This window comes from Micrasema longulum, unplaced genomic scaffold (genome assembly GCF_059751315.1).
Source record: "Micrasema longulum isolate JH-2025_06_02 unplaced genomic scaffold, ASM5975131v1 h1tg001080l, whole genome shotgun sequence".
Taxonomy (NCBI): Eukaryota; Metazoa; Arthropoda; class Insecta; order Trichoptera; family Brachycentridae; genus Micrasema; species Micrasema longulum.
The window spans coordinates 419,064-439,207 of record NW_028278268.1 but is presented as its reverse complement, the minus strand read 5'-3'; the positions used below and the strand labels follow the sequence as shown (position 1 = coordinate 439,207).

At 33.5% G+C, this 20,144-nt stretch overlaps 2 long non-coding RNA genes across 2 annotated transcripts; both read left to right on the top strand.

Moving 5' to 3' along the window:
- The first annotated feature begins 1,386 nt into the window (after positions 1-1,386).
- Positions 1,387-8,891, top strand: LOC148277150 (uncharacterized). Its single transcript, XR_015823572.1, has 3 exons — positions 1,387-1,505; positions 4,283-4,774; positions 7,091-8,891. It is a non-coding gene; the product is annotated as an uncharacterized LOC148277150 (long non-coding RNA).
- Positions 8,892-13,228: 4,337 nt separating this feature from the next.
- LOC148277149 (uncharacterized) lies at positions 13,229-19,679 on the top strand. Its single transcript, XR_015823575.1, has 2 exons — positions 13,229-13,302; positions 19,030-19,679. It is a non-coding gene; the product is annotated as an uncharacterized LOC148277149 (long non-coding RNA).
- The last annotated feature ends 465 nt before the right edge of the window (positions 19,680-20,144 follow it).

Genomic DNA, 20,144 nt, shown 5'->3' with positions numbered 1-20,144 from the left:
TATTTTGTTTAGCAATTTATTTATGGCAAAATGGCTCATGATAGATTACTATACACATAAATCAGGGATGGGTTTAAAAACTAGAAGTATTTATTTTATTTTATTTGGGAAATCAACAGTTCTACATCCATATTTATAGTAAACAAACAGATATAGTGTATACACTCAGAACTAATAACAGATTTCCACAAAGTATACAAAGTTAGTAAAGAACATATATTACATTTCAAATAAATACATATAAGTTTATACATATAAAAAAAATATTTTCATGTACTCGTAAATATTTTTCAATAATCAAAGATTTTTTAAATATTTTTTTTAAGTACAATAAATTAAAATGAATATGGGACTAACCTAATTGTTTTGAAATTTTACAGCCACATTTTTGTTTTATTTATTTTTAAACTATTCAAATAGATAAACAAATCCACAAGTACGTAAAAGGTTTATTGTTTAAACGTTGGAAGGCATACAACGTAATCAGTGACAGAAAAAAAAAAATACAAATCAAGTTCATTAAAATTTTAATTACTTAATCCTAATTTTAACTAAGACTTTACATTTTTTTTATACGCCTCCACTCGTTTGCGAGTGATTTTGGCTCTTAGAAACAAGAATAAGATATTTAAAGAATATACGCTTCAGTGAACGACAAAAAAAAACCCATACCCACAAAAAAATATAATATAATGTGAGGTAGTTAAAATCAGTATGAAAGAGTTATGTGACAATAAAATATTATTACCGTCTAAATTAAACGAAAACATAACATGAAATTTTGGGCCAAAAGTAAAGAGGGACATTCAATTATACTTATTATTTAAATTTGGCAAATAATATTTAACAAATTCAAATATTTTTATTATTTGTCCTTAAGAATTTAATCAAAAGTAAATAAGTATCGAAATCATTCTGGGCGCGTAAAAAATTTACGTTAAGAGGGAGCGTATTATATTCTTCACAAATATTTTGAAGGCATTCGCTTTTTTCGTAGAGGGGACAGTCAAAAAACAGATGATCTAAATGGCAATTATATAAGTTACCCATAATAATAAGAATACTGCCCTTCTTTGAGTATTGCCACTTTCGTTTAAAAGTCATTTTCCTTCTTGTAGACATTTTAAAACGGCTTGACAAATGTTCAAACTTTTATCGCGCCACCCTCAGCGCAGACTGTAGACTCAGCTCTGATTGTGTCTTGATAGTCGTAAGTCGAGGAATACCTGTAATTTTGTAGGCTCATATTTTTATAATTTAAGTATGAATAAAATAAATACGCAGTAGTTGTTAAATATCGAGACAATCCGTTAGGTCACTTAATAATTTTATACTCTATGATATTTTGACTGAGTGAACCATTTTGCCTAGTCTGTGATTTTATCTGTGGTGTTCATGTAGAGCACTAAGTGGCACGCGTCCATTATCCAGTGGACAATAAATACATAAATTACAATATTGTCGGAAGAATAAACTAAGATTTTACATACAAATATTTGCATAAAGTAAGTACCAAATATACGTTTGCTTTGTAGCGAGCTCCACAACAGATCGGGAGTTCCAATTACAGAGGTTAATTACCGCCAGGCTTGAGAAAAGTCATATTTAGCCCATGTGATCTCACCGGGAATCGAACCCGGAACTCCCGTGCGTGAGGCCGTCGAGACGTGCCAGCTAGAGGTGGTAGTGGTTCATGAGCAGATGAGATGACAACCACCTTAGTCAGCGTTGCCAAACTTCGTCGGCTAAAACCGGTCGATTCGTTATCAGCCAGAAAGTTTCAAAAAAATCAATTTTGCCACTCTGTAGCTAAATCGCAAATAACTATTGACGCGATAATAATTTCTCACCATGGTTGTTTATCGTATTCGCGATCACAATGTACAACACCTAATATTAAATGTCAAAATATTTACGTTTCGCGACGTTTAATCCTGCTGCGCAATCACATATTTGAATTTCGCCGGTGTAAATATGGAAAATATTTCAAAACTGCTATTTTCATTTATTTATTTATTATTTTCTACGCTATTTATTGCATTCAACCGGTGGTTGGCCAGCCAAATGTCAAGAAAAGCAGTCGCCATAGTAATTGTAATTTAACTTTCACTTTCTTGTATTAGATACTCCTTACTACTTTGCAAATGCAATATATTGTATTCTTTTTTTGGATAAACGCCGATTTTTCGCCAGTGAACTGTATTTGTTTACGAGCAAAACAAAAAACAAACCGACACTAGCGTTGGCTTATGACTGCGATAACTTAGGCATGTTCATTATTGTTCATTGTGATCGTTCAAATGCTTAGCAATTTTTTCAAGCACGTCGATAGTTATCTGTGATTGAGCTACTGCTCTAAAAACTGTTTTTTTTTCGAAAGTTTTGCATGTCACAAACAGTTCAAAAGCCGTCATGCCCGAGCAATCGGGAAAGTGACATAAAAACAGCTAATTTTTCCGAATGTTTATAAACCTGTAGAATTACCATCAAATTCGGTAGATCGATAGATTACTCCCAAAATCGGTAGAGTCGGCAAGGCAATAAAAGTTACATCTTATTATTACTATTGTAGGGTCCATAGTCCATAGTCGATGACACACACGTGTTAAATTAGTTCACCTAAAAGAGACTAATGACCGACGATGCAATGTCATCATTTTCAATCGAATCCCATATATTCGTAAAATGCAACTCTGAGTATTTCACATGAAATCGGAGGGCACCGTTCTACAGTACATTCACACCGTCCCTACCATGAAGAAATATACTACAAAGGAACATCGTCTATAAAGAGACCACAGGACGCAGCCAAAATCAGTCAGTCAGCTCGTTCAGCCTGCCCAACAAAGTCAGTCAGTCAGTTCAGTTCACGTCAGACCAGCTCGACGACATCACACAGTTCAAGTGCAGTCTATTCAACTCATCATCTCCATTACTCACGCGTTCCTCAAAAAAAATTTGTCGTATCTTATTCGCCATGTAATAAATACGCATTAAGCACCAACCTCGTGTCTTCTCTGTCAATCTCTAACTGGGGTAGGAACTCCAACCAAACCCCCAGCGACATTTATCCTACACTATTTAGGAATAAAGCTTTCAAGTGATATTATTCGAGAAATAAATATAAGCTGCATAGGATTCCTTAATAAATTACCTTATGATATTCAGGCCTCGTTAACTACGGAATGGAAGAATATTGTCAAGCACAGACTGCGGTGCCAAAGGAGGTTATTATAGAGTGCCAGACAATACAGCTCGGCAGTAGATTCGCGGTTTCGTATTTCGTTTAATTTGACGATGAGTATTGTATTTTATTTATTAATTGTTGTTTGAATTTACTGATTGATGAATTGGATTAAAAAAAAACTAAGATATTGACGTTTCCGGAAGATTGAAGGAATCGTATGTAAATAAAAAAAAATACAGAAAATTATTTGAAATCGCTGTGGTGGTTGACATAATATTAAACAAACACAAACAAACCATCAAGCCGTTTAAATTACATAAATAATGTTGAAAGAGTCCAACGAAAATTTTTAAGATTCATTAATTTTAAACTGCATATTCATATAGATAAATAAACTACATGCTTTGTTAAAATTTTGAATTTACCTGCTCTGGAGGATTGCAGGAAAATAACTGACCTAATATTTTAAAATAAAATCATTAATTCTTAATTCGATTTTGTGAACTCCTGGATTAAATATTAATATACCAATACGTAGAACTAGACAAAACAGTGTATATTATTGTCACCCTTCTCAAACTAACCATCTTTGTCACTCACCTATACCGCGTATACACAGACATTTTTAACTCGAGTTTCTGTGAATTCAAATCATCTCTTTGTAAATATTTGCTGATGTTCTATAGTAACGATTAACGATTTATTTGCAAAAGCTACTTATTTCAATGATCTGGTGCTTATTAATTTTATATTTTCTATATCTTTTGTATGCTGACAAACATACATGTATATATATATACACATATTTCTTGTTATTTTTCTTTTTCTTTTTATACCTATGTTTTAATATTGTTTTTTATTTTTTATTTTTTTAATTTTTAATTTTTGTATATCTAGTTAACTCATTATATTATTATATTTTATATTGTAAAAGGCGCTTGTGCCGTATTATAAATAAATAAGTAAATAAAATAAATAAGTATTTAAATAAAATAAATAAGTGTTTATTTTTTTACAAAAGATGACGTCACATTATTTCTTTATTTTGTAATTTGTGATTTAATTTTTTATGTTCATAATTCGAATAATTTTCAGAATATCGAACTGCAGAATCAATGAACAAAATTATGAAAATCGCTTCAGTAAATATTAAGGCTGAACCGGGGACTAGCAACATAGAAGGAGATTTTCACTATATTGGGGAAGCGTTATTACCTTGCAAAATCGAAGAACCGGCTATTGCTACCGTGAAGGATGAACCGGAGACTAGCGATATAGGAGATATTCTCCATATTAAAGAGGAGGTGTCATGGCCTTGCAAAACTGAGGAGCCAGGTGTCGCTACCGTGAAAGCTGAACCGGGAACTAGCGATATTGGAGGAAATGGTCTCCATACTGAAGAAGAGGCGTCATTGCCTTGCAGAAGCGACAAACCAGGAGTCGCTATCGTAAAGGCTGAACCGGGGACCAGCACTGACCGGCCTAGGATAACCAGTGATATAATAATTTTCACAGAGATAGATGTCGACTACCCTGACATCAAACAAGAATGTTTGGATTCCGCTCGTCACGATGAAATCGCATCAAGTAAGTGATACTCCCTTCCACGTTTTCTGCTCTGAGATTCCGTCTGTGAACTTTGAAATTGTTTGATTGTTGACAATATAAAAATAAAATAAATAATTTAATAAAATATTGCATCGTTGGAAGTTTCCGGAAGTCACAGCCTTGGATTTTCATGAGCTATGACATATCTATAAGACTGACAATATGCGTTCTATTATTTATTTATTTAACATTTTATATACAATATACACGACATACTTTTTGAAAAACTTTGGAGTATTGGAATCCTTAATAAGGAATTGGAACTGTTTCAAAGTTACATGAAAAACAGAAAGCAAATAATAAAGATTAGTAACAAATCTAGCGACGAAACCAAAATTTCATTTGGCGTCCCTCAAGGAACATACTTGGACCAATCCCGTTTCTTATCTATATAAATTATACTAAATGTTATTAAATATTTGTATTTAACCACTAACCGACCTTTCTTTGTCTACCGATTTCGAGACGTACCCGTCTCTTCGTCAGGACACCAATTGAACCAACATGCAAACTAACATGCAAAACCACTATACACCTTCACCATAGTTTTTTCACAAAAATATAAAACCAACACGACATGCATTTTAATAAGCACATGCACTGATTAGGACAAACATGCACTAATTAAATTATAAAAATATTGTGTTGTTTGAGAATGAATGAAAATAGTAGAGGAGATGGAGGGAGGGGTAAGCTTAATAGGTATAATAGGGTGACCATTACAGTGGAACATCGTATAAATGACTACATTGGAAGTTTGTTTGATTATTGATCAAAGGAACATTCTTTTTTACAGCTTTCCTAATGTAAAATATTTCCATATTATTTACTTTTAATCCTTCATTATTTGTATGTAAGATTTTAACTCCTGTGTTTTTATTAAAGTCATGATTTAAATTGATTAGGTGATTTGCGAATTCAAATAAATTATCTTATAAAAAAATATATTACGCAATAAGTCAATCAGTTTTGGAATAATTGGATGAGGATGTGCAAATGATACATTGCTCAAACAAATAATCATTGCACAAAAAGCTTTAATAAAAATTATCTTAAGAGTACCAATTAGAACTAGCTCTCTCGGTATATTCGGAAGACTTAATGTTACATATGTAAAAAGACTTGATGTAAAAGCTCTGTTACTTTATTAACGAATGCGATTTTCAACAATGTATAAAATGTCAGTTAACATTATTTTAGCAATTCCGAAAATACTAAAAAAAAATGTGAAGAAAGTCTCCTAATTGTTTAGTATATGCATTTTCGTCGAATGCAATCCTGATGATGGATAAAACATTTACCCTCCTAACTTGTTTCCTGCATATTTAATTGAATTAGTTATAAACCTGCTCCTGGCAAAGATGTACATTTCGCTGAAAACCAAACGTAAATCGGTCCAGTAGTTATTCAGTCCTTCGAGGACACAAATGCGAACATTGCCTTTTATATTTATAGACAGACGATATTGAAATACTGTGTCTCTGGCGGTATTCATATTTATGTAGTCTCAATTTGATCATTGAATTTTGCAAAGTGTAAAAAAAAATCAATATTAGTTTCACTTCATAACCCCCAGGAAGTTGTAGCGTATCGTATAATTGATTTCATGAGAAATAGGGATTGCCCTGAACTATTATCTGTCATCAACTTCAGGGTGCCTGGAAGAATGACTAGACAGGTGCCACCGTTTTGTAGCAACAATTCACGGACAGTGTATACTTGTAATGCCGTATTAAACAGACTTCACGAACTCGGCAATAGTTATTCCCACGTATCGGATATATTTAGTGCAGGGTATTGTTCCCGTAGAACAAACCTTTTGAACTTTTTCAAAGATGGTGAGTGGTAATTATATTTATTTATTTATACATTACATAATATATACATTTTTTTGTTAACTTTGCCCAGCTGTATGAAACAGTACTCATGATTTTCTTGTTATATTACTTTAAAATATTTTATTATTTAATTTGTTTTTTACATTTATTCTTGAATTGTTTATACCTTCTACTATGTTGTATAATTTTTAAGTTATTTTTTTTTAATAAATCTTGTATAATTTTTAGGTTTAATTGTTTTTATAAATCTTGGGTAAAATGAAATTTATAATTTAAAAAAAATATATATCTAACTAAATATGTTAGTGTTATAATTTTTTGTAAAAGGCAGATTTGCTGTTTATATTAATAAAATAAAATAGATAAATAGTTTGTAAAGCATAAATTTATAATAGAAATATTGATATTATTAGCTTATTATAATACTCAAATAACATTAAACTTAATTTTGTTTCAGGTATACAAGCAAGACAGAAATATAGAGAGTGTCAATATAAATATCCAAATAATAGCACAGCAACAACGCGTGTGTTAACTTATACTGGTGAGAAACGATTCTCATGCTCAGAGTGTCATTTTAGATTTTCATATAAATGTTATTTGAAAAAACACATGCGTACTCATACAAGAGAGAAACCAGTCCAATGCTCAGAGTGCCTATTCAAATGTTCGCGAAAGAGTCGTTTGAAATTACACATGTTAACTCATACCGGCGAAAAACTATTCTCATGCTCAGTGTGCCAATTTAAATGTTCTCACAAATATACTTTTGAATCGCACTTGTTAACTCATACCGGTGAGAAACCATTTTCATGCCCCGAGTGCCAATATAAATGTATTAGAAAAAGTCAGTTGAGGACACACATTAGAACTCATACCGGTGAGAAACCGTACGCATGCTCAGAGTGCCAATTTAAAAGTTCATACAAGAATGCTTTAAAATACCATGTGTCAACTCATTCCGGGGAGAAATTATTATCATGCTCGGTGTGCCAATTTAAATGTTCTCATAAAAATTCTTTAAAATCGCACTTCTTAACTCATGCCGATGAGAAACCATTTTCATGCTCAGAGTGCCAGTATAAATCTTCAAGAAAAAGTCAGTTGAGGGCACACATAAGAACTCATACCGGTGAGAAACCATTCCCATGCTCAGAGTGCCAATTTAAAAGTGCGCATAAACAAACTTTAAAATATCACATGCTTACTCATTCCGGCGAGCAACCATTCTCATGCTCGGTGTGCCAGTTAAAGTGTTCTCATAAGGCTATTTTAAAATCACATATGTTAATTCATACCGGTGAGAAACCATTTTCATGCTCAGAGTGCCAATATAAATGTTTAAGAAAAAGCCATTTGCAGTCACACTTGTTAACTCATACCGGTGAGAAACTATTTTCATGCTCAGAGTGCCAATATAAATGTTTACGAAAGAGTCAGTTGAAGTCACACATGCTAACTCATACCGTTTAGAAACCGTTCTCATGCTTATTTTGCATTTCATTATTTACAAATAATGAAATACCGGAATTGCTGAGCACAGATTTTCTAATTGATACACAAAATATATATTTTTAAAACATGTTATTCTACAAGCGTTTAGTTTAAGTTTCAGATAAGAATAAGTATTAGTGTAGCATAAGAATAAGTGAAGTGTCAGTGTAGCATAAATATTAATGTAGTGTAAGTGTAGCATTAGTACTAGTGCACCAAAAGTATTAGTGTTGTGTAAGTGGTAATATTGCATATATTAATGATGAAAAAAATGTGAGAAAGTGGGAACATGTGAATGCATATCCCCATCCTCAAATATAGATATGGTCGTCCTATATAAGAAAATACTAGTCATTCATACTTTTAATTGCATTAGCACTATTATGACAAACAAGCATATCCCATCCGTGCATCGTCAGCTTCTCTAGAAATGGATATGGTCTTCATACTTAAATACTAATCTATTTTATGTACTAGGCGGGCAAAATTACCTCCATGTTCGTACATGTTTGCCCGCAACCATTATTTGTTGAACTGTAGCTCATATGGCGTTTTTGTTTTAAAACTACTGTGTTGAATTATTGATTCTAGGGCAAAATTGTCGTTTTCAGTGGCTAACTAATAAAATATTCCTCCAAAAACAATTTGGCAAATTTATCCGCCAACTCTATTTGTTTTCATACAAGCAATTTATCGGCCTTAGAGTTGTCAAAATCTGGTTGATAACTTAAAAAAAATTGATAAATCCTGTTTATTTAAAGAAATGTTTTTTTTAAGTACACATACCATTAATCCTAGTCTTAATTACCTAAATGACAATTTTTAATATTAGGTAGGTACACACCTTTTTCGAAATGGCAAATACTTATACCTTTGTTGTGAGAAATAATAACTGTTTCAGGCATATATTAAATGAACAACTGAGAAGGTTAAAACCAGACATCAATTTTTTTTTAAATTATATAAATTATTTCGGAATCTAAGTCCATAGCTACGAAATTGAAAAGATATCGTTTGAGGGTGGATAATAATGAAGGCTGGCTAACTCCCGATGTAATGGAAATGATCAAAGATAGAAACAAATTGTATACCAATATAAGGAATATAAAAACACATTATCAAATGAATTAAGGCAAAGAAGAATTAAATTTAATTATCCACAATTATGATGATACCTCTAAAAATCTAAAATACCTAATGCGTACAAAACCTTCACACTAGTTTTAATTTAATTTAAACTAATTATGAAAATAAGAAAGTCCTAACACATTTTTTCGTTTAAGCATAAATGACAACCCAGAGGCTCGACTTATGCGGGTTTATTTGCCCATCGTTGTAATTCTTGATTTGAGCTACTGACAGCATATAATATAAAAAGGAAATGATCTAAAAATCTTTGTCTATATCATCAAAACCTCCTTTAGTGGGGGTTTTGATATCATCAACAAGAAAAACTTGCCCTTGTCTTTGCCATCGAGCAGTATATCAAAAAACACCGAGTCGTAATTGGCCCGCAACAAATTACACGCGCTTTTTGACAGGTTCTGACAAGCCACTGAGTAAAAGTTAGTGACAAAAGCTTCTGAGTGGAGTTAGTGACATAAATCTACTTTCCTCCTTAATGTAACAAATTTACCGAATTCAAATGGAAATATACTTTTTTAAAGGTTGAGCATAGATTAGACTCTTTGGGCAAAATATCCATTAAGGGCAAAATTGGATGGTTTCGCGGTAGTTAGCATGCATTGGTTTAAAATCAGTATTGCATAATCTCCTGACTGTCAAACCAAATCATCGAAAGGATCGAGAGTTTCAAATACCAGAGATTATAGGTGATAGAAAATAGCAGCTTTCAAAGAGAACCGGCTTGGGGTTGTAGGTGCCACATTCAACAGTATGAAGGCTGTCTGAAGATCGGATATATACTCAGTGAAAACCAAATACCACCTTTATCCTAACCTATATATAACACCTATTCTCCTCTACGGATGCTAACCGTGGCACCTCACCAGGGCCCGAAACGGCATAATTTGAGTTTTGAGAATAGATGTCTCAGAAGAATATCAAGTGTGCGGTACTTTGACTTTGTGAGGAATGAAATAATAAGAGAACGGATGCAGACAACTCCGGTGACAGCTGCCATCAAGCAGAGGTAATGCGGTTGGCTGGGCCATATACTTCGGATGCCTCCTGAGAGCCTTAACCACGCTCGCCTACTTTATGAGGCATCAGGTTCTCAACGTCCTGGACGTCCACTGCTGGCTGTTCGTCGGCAGTTTCTGTCAGAACTTCGGGACGAGAACCTGACTTTGGGAGGACGTAGAGGAGGTGGCAGCTGATAGAGATGCATAGAGGCTCTTTGTAGACACCATATTTTCCAACTAGGGAGTGGAATAACTGATCTATAAATATACATATTATATATTCTAATAAAAAATTGAGTGTATGAGGTTACTTTAAAATATGCTTTTTATTGTATCTAAAATTTATAAATAAAAGAAAAAATGTTAACGCCGAAATCATTCATTCAGTTGAAATCATCCTTAAATAAAATATTATTGTAGGAAGGTATTGTAAATAATATTGTCTAGCACCGAAAAACCTCAATAAATAATATTATGTATGCTATTAGGCTAATTAGTTCAATAAGTAGCTTTATATTAATTCATATGAAGAAATGATGGAATTGTTTTATATTGTATGAAGTGTATAAATAGTCATGCCTAAGGGAAAAGTGGAAGGTACGCACATCACGACGAGTAGCAAGGACTGAAGAAAAGTTAGAGAAAGGAGAAACCACTAGAAAACCTAACTAGAAAAGGTGTTGGTCCAACATGATTTAACCGACGATGATTGGAAGATCCCATCAGTAAGGGAGGCCCAGAGTCCAGCAGAGAGAGTGTGGAAGAATTTCGGATAAAATACGCTACATCAGTGTTTACAGATATTCACGATGTAAGATTCAAAGGGGTCGCGACGTTAGATATATTCGAAATGTAATCTCTCAATTCGCCAGTTTGAGTCGTAGGTCACGAGTAAAACTCGCTAAATTCGCCAACCGCGATCAATCACACTAAGTCCGCTAGCTCAGAGCGGCACACTGCCGTACGCCACGGTACACCACCGTAATTCCAACCCACTCAAGCCGCGAGTAAACACCTGCCCGATTAACCATAATAATAACTAAAATTCACGCCGCGTTCGAAAACGTTTAAGAAGATCTTCCAGGACCACGTCGAGTCCTTCAGCCGCCGCTCTTTGTTCCCGAAGTCTCGGATCAGCTGCAGCTTCGGGGTCCAGTCGACAGAGCCTGTCGAAGACGCATCGAGCTGCTACACGTCGCAGCGCCGCGACGCTCACCTCCGTCACACACTCTTCGTCAAGTTATTTTAAAGTTTATCTTTAAGATTATTTCTACCTTTCTTTTCATTACTATTTGTATAAGTTCCAAATTTCTAGCCCACGTTCAAATTCAAATTACGAGCAACTTGTAACTCTTTTTTATTTTAATTCTCTGATAAAACGCCGCATTGTTTTCAATATAAAATTTCTGTATAAAATATTAAACTACAAAGTAAATACCAACCTCCTAAATAAAATACAAATAAATGCGGGATTGAGAATACTCAGACATCGGGAAATATTTAAACTGCCTTTGTTTTCAAATAATGCTACATACCACACACCTATGGCCCGCATGTGTCGGGAATATAATATATACTGCCGAAACAATAAAATTGTAATTTTTCATAATACTCTCTCAGCTTTTGCGAATAATCTCTTGGGAATAAATTTTATTTAATAAGTACACACGTACAACATATTTTTTATTTCATTGTATCCTGTATAAAAAAAATATTCAAAAATATGTATTAAATCTTAATATATAAATCTATTTTGTGTAATTCTATAATTGAATATATATATGCATGTAAAATTGTATCGACGAATGCTTTTAAATTGTATGTTTTCTGGTATGTATCTTTGTTGAATTACCTAATAAAATAAAATGAAATAAATAAAATAAGTTAATTAAGTTTTATGTATTCTAATATATTTTATTCTTTCACGAAGCCAGAAGTTAATTCTTTACCCCTCCCCCCCTTGTAGTAAATTGACTGACAAAAGACAAAAAGCAAAGTAACATGTTAATTTTTGTATTTTATTTTTAAAAAAATATTTATTTATTGTACAAAGTGAGTACAAAGTAATCTTTTGTCAAGTTTTATCACCGTTTTCGTTTTGTGCCGTTGCATTATGTGCACTTGCTAAACTTACTACTGCAATGCTTACGAACTTACTAATTAAACTTACAAACTATAATATAAACAAATGTTTCAAATACTTAAAAATGGACATTTCAAGAGTAGGAATAATCGACGTGCGACCATGAGAAGATGTATAAATGTAAAGAAGGCGATGTCTGTTTAAAAAAAATTAGTATTGTGGCATTTTATCCTCTCTGCCAACCCCTACGGGGTGACGGTTTTTGTGCTTAATTATATTATGTAAATTAAATTAACATATAATCATTTCTCACTTAAACTTTAACTGTAAATAGGGTCTAGATTTTGGATCGTTAATGCGCTCTGTAGCTGCAGGACATGTTATCTAGATTATATTTGTGAAGAATTATTTGATAATTAAAAACGATTCCAAGTCATTAGTCATATTTTTTGTACAGTGTAAATGGGGATAAATGTTTAGACATCCGTGCTTTCTGTAGCTGCAAGACGTGCTGTAATCTAGATCCTTTAACATGTAAAAAAATTAACATAATTAGAAATGAGAAACTACGATCACTAGGAGCTTGGTAGCTGCAAGACGTGTTGGTATGCTTATTAACAGCGCTCTTGAGGTAGTTTTTTTTTTGCAAATATGGCGCTAAACAAATTATCCCAAATAAATTAACAATCCGGAATCTAAAATTAGCCATTTTACTTAAAATGAATTGCAAAACAAGCAATTAAATTTGAACTGAAACTGTAAAAGTCAAAATAAAACTAATTACCTAGTCAAGTACTAATAATTAACCTGTAGCCGTAATTTCTATATTTGTTCGTGGATTGTCTATCACGTAAGATTTTATCTGTGGATTTACTGTCAACCGTCGATCACGAAGTGGGACGCGTAAAAAAAGTAAACGAAGATTTAACATACAAATCGCCGCAAAACGTGAGTAACACATATATATTTAGTTCGTAGCAAGCCCCACAATAGGCCAGGAGTTCAAATTACAGTGGTTAATTACCGCGAGGCTTCTTTTTTAGTTTTATTTTGCCTTTTCACCTCCCAACTGGGGTGTTCTAGCCAGTGTCGAGTTCCCGATTAATATTTACATATGTGTTAGTGCTATACACAAGTTATTACACTAACATATCTAACTTAATTACAACTTAATACCGCACTGTACAGTGCACTTAAATCAACCTTGGCAAAAAAATGTTTGTCGCAAGAGGTGAAATTAGCAGTTCACAATGGAGTCCTGGTCCCGGCCCTGATGTACGGGAGCGAAGTATGGACTTGAAAAAAAAGGGATGAAAGTAGGCTGAATGCTGTCGAAATGCGATCTCTCAGGCTAATGTGGAACTATTGAGATTCGTGCATTATGTAAGGCTGAGATAAGCTATCGGAAAAATCAAGAAAGGTGCTTTGCGTTATAGAATTGCGTTTTGCAAGTTATGTAACTACATTATATTTTCACAGACAAGTTAGCAAAGAAACTACTCATAATAGGGATACGAATGAGTTGATTCGAGGATATTACAATTGCTCTTTAGCAATGCTAGCGTAGAATTAAGAATAGTCCAGAAGGAGTGTAGAATCATATTTAAATACATCGGACTGTGTCCAATAATTCCCCCACTCAGACACACTTTCGCCGCGCGCATACTTGAAGTTACCGGGTAATATTGCCGGATTTTTATTTTGTTTTTTCAACAATCCGACAGATAGAAAATAATTTATTTTTTAAGTAATGTATTTGTTATATACACATTCATTAGCTAATTACACATGAAATGTGATTGCATCCTGTTTATTTAAGATCCTAGCAGTATTTCTTTACTTTGAAAGGACACAACACGGCATAGTTGAATTCAAATCAGGAGTTGCGTACTGAGCGACGTCTACAAAGAAACTAATGGGTCAAAACGTAAACCTACTCATTTATGAGTAGTTGAGTCGCTTTCTGTTTGATGTGCGTATGCGGTTTCTGGACTAATCTTAATTCTATGAATGCAAGTTTGTACTTGTAATTCGTTTCGTGTTAAATAACGTTCTTATGTCATACCATAATAATGCTCTAGCAATTGAAGAAAGTCAACAATATTTTGAGTTTGTCCAAATTTTTGTTGACAAGGACTGGATTCAACTCCCTTAAAAGCTGTTTATATTAACATATTACAACAGAGATGAAGGACATTTAAGAGAAGGTAATATAGAAGTCGAAGCATCAGTCTTTGTCTACAAAAATTTAGACAAACTCAAAATATTGTTGATAAATCCACCTGGTCCATGAAAAAGTATAGAAATTGAAAGAATAAGATTTTCAGGCGTTGCCTAGTATGAAGGTGAAATAATTCAATTAAATGAATCTCACCCGCATAAATAAAAGTTTCTGCTCTTGAACTTCACAAACATACAGATTAAATAATTGAAGAAATACAGATGTTCAAATATGGGCAGAATGGTGAATGTTACACAGTGTGCAAAGTAACCACTTAAACCAGCCATTGATAGGTCATAAATGATGCCTGTAGATGCCTAGACTTCTATATTACCTTCTCTTAAATGTTCTTCATCTCTGTTGTAATATGTTAATTGAAGAAATTGTTTTAAAAACCTCAAATATCATAAAATAACTATTTTTCAGGCGACTGTTTAGCGTGGCTTTACTTAATTTAATGAAATAAAATCATATATATTATGAATTAAGCTGTCGTAGAGTGGGGTGCGAACCTTGGATCTACTCTTGATCACACTTTAATATTATGACACAAAATACTTTTTTGAAGAAGATACTTAGAGGTCTGGAGCATAACGGCTAAAAATATTTACAATGCAAATGTTGATGGATGCAGAAATAGAGGAAGACCGAGAAAGACATGGCATAACCAAATCCAACAAATACTCGTAGATGGACATGTTTAAAGGCGGAGTAATCGGCACGCGTGCATGAAAATATGTGTGAATGTAGAGGACGCGAGATCTGTATGCAAATATATTTATTTATTTAACTTTTTGTACATAATGTTATTTGTACATTGGCGGGCTTATTGCCAAATGGCAATTTCTTCCAACTAACCAATAAAATAAAAGTTTTATTTTTATAATTCAAGTTACAGAACATATTCAATAGAAAAAAATATTAAAAAGTTAAAAATACATAAAAATAGAAATAAACGTATTTGTTTATAAATTACCTTAAATCAAAACTATTACTCAATGGGAAAAAGGAAAAAAGAGGAAAGAGGAAAAGGGAAAGGAGGAGAGATTAAGGAAGAGAAAGGAGATGTTTCTTCAGACGTGATTTAAACAGAGATAATGTAGTAACATCTTTGATGGTGGATGGGAGATGATTCCACAGTCGAGCCGCATGGACACTATATGAGTTAGAGAAGAAAGAGGAATTGTGGATGGGTATTAAGAGAGTGCCTTGAGAATGAGAACGAAGAGGTAAACCATGAACTGATAAGCGTTGAAATTTTTTACACAGGTATATAGGAGCGTTAGGACTATGAAGTACTAGAGTAGTATTATAGAGTAGAGTAGAAATATAGAGTGATTTAGCGTTCTATCCTCTGTGCCTGCCCTTACGCGGAAACAGCGTGATGGTTTGTTGCTGTTGTTAAACTTTTATTTTTTTAAGTACTTATGTTGTATTAATTTTTTTATTATTATTATCTAGTTATTCTCAACTTTACTGTGTTATATTTATATTTAGTACATAAGATTTTCTCATTGTTATTGCTTTCTTTTATTAAGAAATGTTATGTTTCTTTTTAACTTTTTGTATTATATGTTTACTAAATTGTTTAGTTTTAATTATTCTATTATGTTATACTATGTACTACATGATTATTGTGCACTGCTGTGATTATTTCTGTAAATTATTATTTTTTGTAAAAGGTTCTTTGAACCGTTGATGTATAAATAAATAAATAACTAGATATTTACATAGTATTTTGAATTACCTATTATGATTAGTCATAGCACACAAAAAGCGTAATTTTTTCAACTGACATGTTATTATTTTTTACCACCAGATCCACAGAACACAGAACCACAGAACCATAGAGTCAAATACCTTGGCATAATGGTAATGACTAAACACACATAGGTGAACACTTGATACAGTTTATGACCGATCATAAGCTCTGTACATGCCGAGACTTTCATATTTTCTTATGGAGAAAATTAAACTGTTGGTAATGTGTCACTTTACGTCTTACGACGGTGAAACGACCTTTTTTAACTCTAGAATCAAAAAACATCATATGTGTAACTTTTATTACTAGATTCGTATATTTGATTCTCGCTTTAGAAATTCTGATTTTATTGTTTGTATTAATTATTTTTGTAATTTCCTAGATCGTTAATTTCAGGTTTAATTATTAAACATGGAATTCCCTCCATTGAATATTAAGGCTGAACCGGGGACTGGCGATGTAGAAGGAGATATTCTCCAGGCTGGGGAAGGGGTGCCACGGCTCCGCAGCAGCGAGGAGCCGGCTGTTGCTGCCGTGAAGGCTGAACCGGGGATAAGCAAAGTAGAAGTAGACATTCTCCAGGCTGGGAAAGTTGCGCCACGGCCCTGCAGCAGCAAGGAGCCGGGTGTTGCTGCCGTGAAGGCTGAACCGGGGACTGGCGATGTAGAAGGAGATATTCTCCGGGCTGGGGAAGGGGCGCCACGGCTCCGCAGCAGCGAGGAGCCGGCTGTTGCTGCCGTGAAGGCTGAACCGGGGATAAGCAAAGTAGAAGGAGACATTCTCCAGGCTGGGAAAGTTGCGCCACGGCCCTGCAGCAGCAAGGAGCCGGGTGTTGCTGCCGTAAAGGCTGAACCGGGGACCAGTACTGACCGGCCTAGGATAACCAGTGATATAACGATGTTCACAGAGATTAATGTAAATTATCCTGACATTGAACAAAAAAATTTGGATTCCACTCACAAACATGAAATTGCTTCAAGTAAGTAATACTTTTTTACCCACTCGGAGATTTTGTCTTTGGACGGTGGACGATGATCCGCAAAGGAATTAAACTCTTTTTGGATCAATTGTTCACAAAATTACGGCGGCAGCAGAGTTGTATTATTCTAGCCATTTATCGAATGGAAGTTTTTGAAAGTCACACTTCCGCCGACAAGCCGCTGTTGCCCGTAACAATGGGCAGGGAGGATAGAACGTCATATAACTCTGTATTTGCATTCAGATTTCGCATCCTCTGCATCCATACAACTTCGCATGCACGCGCGCTGATTATTCCGACTTTCGTCATGTCCGTCTTCAAGAATTTATTGAATTTGGTCATTATTGTACCGATGTAATACTATATTCTCCTGCGGTCCACCATCGAACAACTACACGGCGAATTCACCAGTAGTATGGATACATGTACTTGCCAATCAATTTGCTAAAAACATCGATGTCTTTAAAGTGAGTCTTGTAAATTTAAAAAATCAATATACCTGTATGTTCCATATCGAAAATGTACTTATGTACCTAGCTGCTTTATACCTTTAAATTTTATTTGTTTATCTATAGTCCTTAAAACAAAGCATGATTAGAATGACAGTTGTCAGAAAAACTGACGACATAACTTTGTAGTAACGTCTAAGAAGTGATTGACACACGAAAAATCATTCGTATTTGGTATGTTAATTTATTTTTTTAATACAATGGTTGACATATAAATCAACATAAATATATAAAGTCAGCTTTAATACTATTTTTTTTTAATAAACCTAATTATTAACGACGTTCTTACAAGGTTACATCATTTTGCAAAAACGTCAGATATGGGACAAATTGATCAATGTAATTTGATCGAATAAAAAAATAATTCGTTTAATAATGTTCACGAAAAAAGTATAAATTTCTTATGTTTTGGTGAATAATTGTATCCTCAACACACTATAATAGGCTTGTTTTTGCGTTTTTATATCAATTTTTGGAAACAAACTTTCATATTTGCATAAAAAAACTGATAAAATCTATTTTCTTCGGTACATGATCAATGATCAGTAATTTCTCATCACTATTGACATGAGTTTGACAGCTGTCATTTTAATCAATGTAAATTAAAAAAACGGTAATTTTTATTTTTTATACAATTTTTTCTCTCTTCAACGGCTTCTTTTTATTTTTCCTATTTTAACTATATTTCTAAAAACTGTTCTATGTTTTGTTTATTTTCATGTTTTTAATTTTTTATCTTGTTTATGTACTTGTGTTTTATGTAACTTTTTTTTTTTATTTTTTAAAGGAAACATTTGAGTTCTTAATATTAACCCAAATATTTCGAATATTGGGGCCATTTTCAACGAGTTGTAAATAACTCACTTTTCATAAATGGGAAATAAGTTGGGGTAGAGGGGGGTTCGAACCTCGGACCAACACTAGCCACGGGACCACAACCCGGTTTTATGTATGTTAAAGCCTTATAGGCGTGAACAATGATTGAAAATAAAAAATAATCCACTAACGTTTTAAGTTCGTGTAAAATCACTAAAATAAATTTGATATACCAACTGGTTTAAAAGCATAGCTAGCGTAGTTCACTTAGCGTCTATTTTTCAATGAAGCTCGTTTTATTCTTGCACAACTCAAACTTTTTATCGCTTATTTTAGTTGGATTTAAGCATTCAAGATTTACATTATATTGTTCTTGTTTTTATTTCAGGTTTACAAGTGAGACGGAAATATTTTACCTGCTCAGAGTGTCCGTATAAATGTCCAGAGAAGAGTAAATTTAATTCGCACATTTTAAAACATAGCCGCGAGAAATCATTTTCATGCCCACAGTGCCAGTATAAATGTTCACGAAAAGGTGATTTGAAAAGACACGTTTCAACTCATACTAGCGAGAAACCATACTCATGCTCGGAGTGTCAATATAAATGTACACAAAAACGCAATTTGAGGACACACATTTTGACTCATACTAGCGAGAAACCATACTCATGCTCGGAGTGCCAATTTAAATGTTCACAAAAACGTAATTTGAAGACACATATTTTAACTCATACCGGCGAGAAACCATTTGCATGCTTAGAGTGCCAATATAAAAGTGCACAAAAAAGCCATTTGAAGTCACACATGTTTACTCATACCGGTGAGAAACCATTCTCATGCTCAAAGTGCCAATTTAAATGTTCACAAAAACATCATTTGAAAAGACACATTTTGATGCATACCGGTGAGAAACCATATTCATGCTCTGAGTGCCAATATAAATGTTGCCAACTGAGTAATTTGAAATCTCACATGTTAACTCATACCGGCATGAAACTATACTCGTGCTCGGAGTGTCAATTTAAATGTTCACAAAAACATAATTTGAAGTCACACATGTTTATTCATACCGGCAAGAAAAAATTCTCATGCTCAGAGTGCGTATATCAATGTTCACGAAAACATCGGTTGATATCACACATGTTAGCTCATGCCGACGAGAAACCTTCTCTTGCTCAGATTGTGGATACAAATTTTCCAAAAAAGATGATTTAATTCGTCATTCATTAATTCCTACACTAATATTTAAAGAAGTCGACAATATATTTTGTAATGCTGTTTGTTTACCAAATTAAATAAAAAACTGAATATTTTTTTCTTGTTTTTTAGCGCTAGCACTGTGTTTTAAAGTTGCCTCGTGTGTATTTTTCTATATTTGACACTGCAAAAATAATAAATATCAAATTTTAACTGCCATTTGATCAAATTTGATGAATCCACTTTGTTTTTCTAAAGTGAGAACTTTATAATTATTATTATGGATAACTTATATAGCGCCATTTT